The 7,909-nt window shown below is 37.8% G+C and overlaps 1 pseudogene; it reads left to right on the top strand.

The window, feature by feature from the left end:
- The first annotated feature begins 2,136 nt into the window (after positions 1 to 2,136).
- Positions 2,137 to 2,312, top strand: LOC120363872 (U1 spliceosomal RNA; annotated as a pseudogene).
- The last annotated feature ends 5,597 nt before the right edge of the window (positions 2,313 to 7,909 follow it).

Genomic DNA, 7,909 nt, shown 5'->3' with positions numbered 1-7,909 from the left:
AAGGTGATGCTTGACTTTGTGCAAGCACGACTGAAGAGGAACCAAAATAGGTCCAGCACAAAAAATATGCATCCGAGGATCAAGTCTACCCCTGAGAAAAAGTGGTTAAAAGGTTTGTGGAGACCTCATTCTCCAGCTGATACAAACCCTGTGATTTCTACCTCTTTCTGTCCTATCCTGTCACTGTGAGTCTGAATTGGAAGAGAGAAATGCAGTAACTAGATCAGCAAAGTAAGGGGGAATGAAGAGCAGGAAGGTGGAGGTAGTGGTGGTGGAAGACAGAAATCTCCACGTGTGGAACAGAACAAGTTGGATGTCAGCCGTGACTGCAATATTCCTCTTAAAATCCACTCCATTTTTATTAAAAATGTACATTGTATTTTTTCTGTGTACATGATATCATGTTAAGAGCTGATAAAGTTTTGAGGATGTGAGTTATCAGAAAGGAGGTGTAAAGAACTGATTATTTTGGTGGTCCAGCTCCTTTACCCCAGCAGAAAAAGATGCCAAGTTTCCTTATGCCCAATGCTGCATTTAAGAATGCCTGTCAACCCAACACACTTCAGAACGGACTTTAATTCAGAAAGTACCAGGATCAATTTCTAATTCTAGCTGTATGATATTTTGCAAATTACAAAGCCTCTAAATGAGCTCTTTAATCAACTTCATAGAGGAGAAATCTAAGAATGGGTTAGTTAATTCTCTTAGGTTTCTTATCCATAAAGTGGATAGAAAGACAGACAGAAATGACATTTATAAAGTTTCTAGTGAAACCACTGGTAGAGATTATATACTCAATAAATAATAAGTATTATAATCACAAATAATTTGATCTTTGCCAGTGTAAAATGTATTTTTTTATTTGCTTGGTTTTTTTTTTTCTTTTTGGAGATATAGTCTCCTTCTGTCACTCAGGCTGGAGTGCAGTGGCGTGCTCACTGCAACCTCTGCCTCCCAGGTTCAAGTGATTCTCCTGCCTCAGCTGGGACTACAGGCATGCACCACCACAGCCCGACTAATCTTTGTGTTTTTAGCAGAGACGGGGTTTCACCATGCTTCTCAGGCTGGTCTTGAACTCTTGGCCTCAAGTGATCCAGCTATGTGGGTCTCCCAAAGGGCTTACAGGTGTGAGCCACTGTGTCTGGCCACATTTATTTTAATTTGGAGAATAATTTTTCAGTAATGTTGTACAAAGGATAAGTACTATGGTCCTGCACGTTTGAGACTCTTTTTCTCTTTTTGTTTCCATATATGACTGACAGTTTGGCTAGGAATAGAATGTTTGGTTTGCACTACTCTTTATTGCTCATAAATCTATAATCTTACCTTTGTTTCTATCCTCTGTACCAGCCTGAGTAGGATTAGAGTTTGGGATTCACTTATAAAACTTTATACCCATTGAACAACTCCTCCTTTCCCCTTCCATTAGTTCCTGGCACCGATTATTTTCTGTTTCTGTTTCTAAGAGTTTGACTACTTTAAAAACCTCATATAGGAAGACTCATGCCATACTGTGTTTGTATTTTTGTGACTGGTTTATTTCACTTAGTATAATATCCCCAAAGTTGATCTATATTATGAATACGACATGATTTCCTTCTTTTTTAAGGCTGAATAATAATTTATTGTTTATATACAACTCTTTAAAATCCAGTCATCTGTTGACAGATATTTAGGTTGCTTTTACCTCTTGGCTATTGTGAATAATGCAGCAATAAACATGAGATGAACAAGTTTCTTTTTTTAAAAATCTCTTTACTTTTGTTAGAAGCTTTTAATTCTTGATTTATGAGTTCTGAATTTCTGCAGAGGTATCTACTTGCAGTGACCTAAAGCCTTGTCTTCTGCTATGCTGCACAGCCTTCAAATTCAAGTCTCCAGATTCTTGAGATTTGCAAATGTTTCCAGAGCAGTCGTGGTTTTTGTACTCATTGACCATTCAGGTTTTCTGCTTTGTCATTTTCCCCCTGGGTATTTCTCTTATTCTCTTGGAAGCACAACTATGCACTTAGATCCATGTTTACTGTAGTTTATCTTCTATTTTTATGTGTTTTGCAATCATGGCTTTTCAAAACACCCATAACTTGTTGCTAAAAAGGAGGTTTGTTTCAATGTGCCTTAGAAATACCCAGTTTCATACTTACCTCGCAGGGCAGATACCATGATCTTAAAGGCAGTTTTCCTAGCACGACGCTTATCCATTACTCTCTGGATCCATTACAGGGATATGCTGATCCCTGTAATTGCCCCAAATGTGGAAAACTCAACTGCAAAATTTGTGGTAGTGGGTGACTGCATTATGCATTCAGGTATGAATTCAATTGGGTATGCAGTTTCACACCAAGAATAATTACACCTATAAAAATTGTTTGTGTGTATGCCACAACCATGGACTGATATGAAATACAAATGCACAAAAGATAACACGAAAGTGGAAAAGAGCAAGTGATCACAGAGGAAAGAATTACTTGAGAGGATATCAAAGACTGTTCCCCAGAGGTGGCATTATTTGGCAGTTACATAGCATATGTTGATGTCAAGGAAATAAGTTAGTTTTTTTTTTTTTAAAAGAAAGATTTTTTTTAAAGAGAGCAAGGTTCATTAACAATATGCAAAACAGATGAAATGCAGTCAATAACACTATGAAAAATCATTTTCTATACAGAATAAGAAAGCATCAATAACGTTTTAGCTTTTGCTTTACTCTTTAGTAGAGAATTATCAGTATTGTGTTTTCAATAATTATCAGTATCTTAAGGGAATTACGTATATTGTACCTTTTGAAAACTGGAATCATAGAATGCTCTAAATTATTATTGTAAAAATTGGATTAATGATTACCATTCGGCTGGAATGTCAGGAAAATGTTGAAAGTGACCAAGAGTTGACCAGGAAAAGGCTGCAAAGGTGGCAGCTGGTCATACTTTTGAATGACAGACAGACACATACACTCAAAAGAAACATGTAAGTGGAGGAAACTCATTGGTGCTCCTGTGTTTAGAGTAAGTAAAATGAGTCGGACTAATCGTTTCCATCGCGATGACCTCATTTGTGCTGGGAGCCAGAGGAGGGTTCTGGAGGCATTATCCTTGAACCTACTAGCATTGTACAGCACAGAAAGCACACGGGCTGAAAAGGTCATGTCTTTATGCTCTGAAAGCTCGAGTGGTTATAGAGTGCAGAGGGCCCATGCAGAAAGCTCATTACCTGCTGCGTCTCTTGTTTTCAAAATTCTTAATCAGGTTGCTGGCAATAAGAGTGCTGTTCCCTCTGGCTAATGGACAATGAGCCGTTTATACCAGCAAGTCCCGTGAGAATAGCCCCAGCCAACATTAATAAGCTAAAAGGACTACTGGGACAGTGGAGCATTGACAAGGCTGCTGGCCGCTGATCTTGTTTATCTTGTCTGCTTTCCTTTCCTTTTTCGAGGTTTATTTCTGGACGGTTGGTTTTCATTGCTTATCCGCTCATCTATGCTGCTTTAAAACGCCTTCATGGTGGCAGAGAGTAATTAGCAAGTAGAGTCTGGAAACCAACTTCTAAATGTTATTAATGAGCTGAGTTTAGTTCCCCTGTATCTTTTAGCTGACTCTATGAGCATTAATGAAAAGTATATAAATATGAATACAGGTGTAGTAATAAAAGAGAATTATCAGTCACCCTCAATTTAATTGGTGTCACCTTAGCTTTTAGAAGGGTGACAGGAGAGTATTGTCTCCTGCAATCATTCATGACTATTTTGCTCACTACAGTAATTAGCTCACTGTAAAAAATTAGGTGACCTTTCAAAAGTGAGTAAAACAGAATCTGGTGAGAACTGTTAAAATATATGCTTGTGAATAAAGCATTGGTAGAGTATCATAGATATTTAGAGTTTTGAGGGAACTATGGTCATTTCGTGCACATTCTATTCATGAATCTCTTGAGACACTCTTTTTGTGCATTGTATTAGCAACTGGAGGTTATTTCAATGTGTCTGATATTCCAGTCTCTCATCTAATATTGTGAATTCTTAGATATTCTTTGCGCAAAATACCCTATTGTCTAGGAAGCATGTTTGACCTTTTCGATAGTTGCGATTTATTCAACCCATGTTTGTTGTCTGTGCGTTGGATTCCATTATGATTACTTTTGGCAGGTAGACAAACACAAAACCTGGCCTCTGAAGAGCATGGATGCTGGGATTTAGAATGAGACATATATAGAATAACTTCATTAAAAGGTTGGATATTACATCATACAAGTTAAACAGTCTTGCCAAGAATTATCAGTAACCATGATAGACAATGAAAGTAGATATAACTGCAGATCAAACCAGTGGGCATCTCTTGTTTCTAAGCATAATTTTCCACATTAAAGAAACCCTCAAAATGACATTTTTACTTGTAAGATACATGAGAGAGGTATTGATTTCGGAGGCATTTAGAGCAGTTCTCCACCTTCATTCCTGTGTTCATCGAAGTGCTTTACTGATAGTTGCAATTTTGGTAGTTATCTGCTGAATCAGAAATGAATCCCAACTATCATATTTTGCCCTTTCAGTTTAATTAGCACAAAGCAAAATTCATTAGTATTCAGTGCCTCCCCAAAAGTGCAAATCCAAAGCAATGATTTGCCGTTATGAAAGTCTCTTTCTCTTCTCACAGATAGCAAATTTCCAAACAAGGACAGAGGTGGTTGAAGGGCCATGATGATCAGCTAATGAGAGCCGTTGTTAGCTCTTCCTGCAACAGCTTGACTTCGGGGCATTTTTTGAACACACACTTGGAGATACAATAGATTTGATAGCACACATTATAATGGCTGGTTTTCTGATTGGACCTGACCACTTACTAGCCTACATCCTTCTATTTTTCTACATAAAATCTACTGCAGCAGCAAATGGTAATTAATATTTTAGTTCTAACATTTGCTGGTCTTATTGTTTGCTAGGCACTGTGCTGAGAACTTTATATCCATTTATTTCATGTCATCTTATGCCACAAAACTTAAGTTCTGTTCTTCCAGTTTTACAAAACTGAGACAGAGGTAATTGCCTGAAAGATGGCTATCTTAGTCTGTATCTGCTGCAATGTACCTTAGATTGTGTAATTTATAAAACAACAGAAATTTATTGCTAGTAGTTCTGGAGGCTAGACGTCCAAGCTCAAGGCAGCAGTAGATTTGGTGCCTACTGAGGGCCCATTCCTCATAGATGATCTTCTCTATGTCTTCATATGGCAGAAGAAGGAAGCAAGCTGTCCCAGGCCTTTTTTATAAGGGCACTCACTAAACCCATTCATGAAGGCTCCACCCTTATGACTTAGTCACCTCCTAAAGACTGCACCTCTTAATATTATTGCATTGGGAATTAGGTTTCAACATATGAATTTTTCAACATATCAATTTCAGATAAAACAAATACAAGTTTCAAGCCTTAATAGCAGAAGAGTCAGTGTCTATGTTTATACAAAAGAACAGTCTTTGGGAGTATTGGGCTGTTTCCAAGGTCAGTAGGAGCTATTCTAGAATTACAAAAATGGTCTATCAGCCCCTAAGTCTAACCAGTGCTTTGGGTTTTTCACTTATCTTATCTGTAACCACCATGCATGTAAAATTAGGACATCAATTACATTTGTGTACCTTTGCCTCTTGCTAATTTTTGTTGCTTTTTTTTTTCCAGTTTAATTCACAGGCCCCAGAACAAAATCTATGATGGGATAGATTTTTTCTTTTTTCTTTAGTTGACAGTAATAAGGAGTGTGATTCCTTTTTTTTTTCTACCCCTGCTACATTTTAAGAGCTCTGTAGCTTAATGAGCTCCCAGGCTTATGAACACCCTGACACAGCTAGTCTTGGGATGTTGTCGGCACTGTAGGATTTGAACACTTAACACGCTACTCACAGTGCCATAAAGTATGTGAGGTGGAAAGTACGTTGTCTTTAGTGCGGGCACGCGGAGCTTGTCGCGGCTTGCTACCAGCTTCACACCACATCTGTCTCCTGCTTGCGTACTTTATATCCAGGGTCACACAGTCAATTTCAGACATATTTTTAAAAATCTTATTTCTATATTACTAAATTATTCATTAGGAGCCAGACTCTTCTAAGTTACTCCGGGAAAATACCTTAGGCCTTCCGAGAACACAAAATTGTCATTCTTAGAGTAAAAAAGCATTTGGGCAGGAGTCAGAAGACCTACATTTTCATTCAAGAACTGATACCAGTTTGTGTTGTGATGTGAGACAGATCCATTATTGTCCCTAAGCCACAGTGTCTTGAACTCCAAAACCACAGCATTGGCCTACATGGTGTCTTAGGCCTCTCCTAATGCAAACTTTGCTGTGTGCTCTCAGGCTACAGATTAGTCTGTTACTCTGGTAATAATATCCTTTCAGGCAGGAACTTGGAATAAAATTCGATTTTCAAAAAATCTCCAGAAAACTGGAGGAGGAGAGAATTTTATTTCAGTATTATTGTCCTGTGGATTGGAATATGTTGTAGGTCACGTCATAATTCCTGAAACATTACAAAATATAAAAGCCTAAAGTAATATGCTTAGCCAGTAACAAAGACAGCTGTGCTTAGAACACCACAAATCTATTAGAACTCGGTGAAAATTTGCTAGTGAAGGTACTTGTGAAAATAGAAATGCAGTTTATGTAAAAACTATTCACTTACATCTGCCCACAAATATAGAAACATCTGAATGCTCAGTTTTAGTCTATTCCTTAGTAGGTTAAAATGCTCTGGGCTCACTTGTCTCTTCTTGATTGGGAGAGAAGAGAAGACTTGTTTTTACTCAGTATGAAGGAGCCTCAGATTAGTCACATTTCAGCCTTTAGATGCTGAGAGCTTTGTAATGCAAATCAGACACACGGCTCCTTTTTTCTTACCAGCAACTTAATTTGGGACAGGATTGATTGACTAGAAAGTTTGCTAATCAGTTTGAAACAAAACTAGGCTGGGGGCCAATGGAAGTTTGCCAGAATCTTCCTTCCAAAGACAAGATCGACAGCTGGTCTCACTTTGGAAATGCTTTTGCCCATTATCTTATCATTTGGTTCATTTTATATGGTCCACATCTCAAATTACAATGGTTATTTTGAAGGGATTCCAGAGAAAAGAAATAGAGAAAAAAGACCCACATGAGTTAGAGAACAGATTTTACAATACTTTGAAAATGAGGTACCTCGTTGTAATTTAAAATCCGCCCCCCGATTGTTTTAGAGTTGGTGGGTATATTGACAGTTATGAATTACTGCTGAGCTCGAGCTTGTGGACGTAGGTGATGTGACAACATTTGTTGGTGAAGCAGAGAAAGCAACTTTGATTTGACCGTGAAAACATGAATTCCTGAACTATTAAAAATTATAACTCTTCTTTGTGTCATTCTCCAAAGTTTTAAAATAAAATTAGATCATTGTGCCCAAACCAGGAAGTTATGAAGTCACCGAAGTGACAGAATCAGTGGATTCACTGCAGAGGCTGAAATTCCAAACCTTTTAGGGACCGGAAGGTAATATGAATGTGTGAATCAGACTAAATGTGAATAATGGGGAAGAGTGAGGTCTATGGAAAACTAGAAACAATATGCTGCTAAAGATGTTCAGATTTAGATTTAGAAAACAAATACCAGGCTCACAAAACAAGAGACCTGGTATAAACGATCAGCTTTTAAAAAATCAGAATTTGAAAAAATATATTAAGTCTTATTTCAGAGACATCCATGTAATTCAGCACCTTTCGTAAGAAAGACAAAAGGAGCAGAGGAGAGAGAAAAAGGAAAACAGAAACAAAACGTGTTAATATCAAAAAACACCAGGCGCTGCGCTGGGCATTTGAACATACGTAATAGCGTGAATTGCATGAACTTTCCCCATGACTACCAGCAGTCGCCTGTATCATTCCCACGTCATGGTTGAAAGAT

The sequence above is a fragment of the Saimiri boliviensis genome, chromosome 3 (assembly GCF_048565385.1).
Source record: "Saimiri boliviensis isolate mSaiBol1 chromosome 3, mSaiBol1.pri, whole genome shotgun sequence".
Classification (NCBI taxonomy): Eukaryota; Metazoa; Chordata; class Mammalia; order Primates; family Cebidae; genus Saimiri; species Saimiri boliviensis.
Note: the sequence above shows the minus strand (reverse complement) of the source record. Positions and strands in the feature narration are given on the sequence as shown.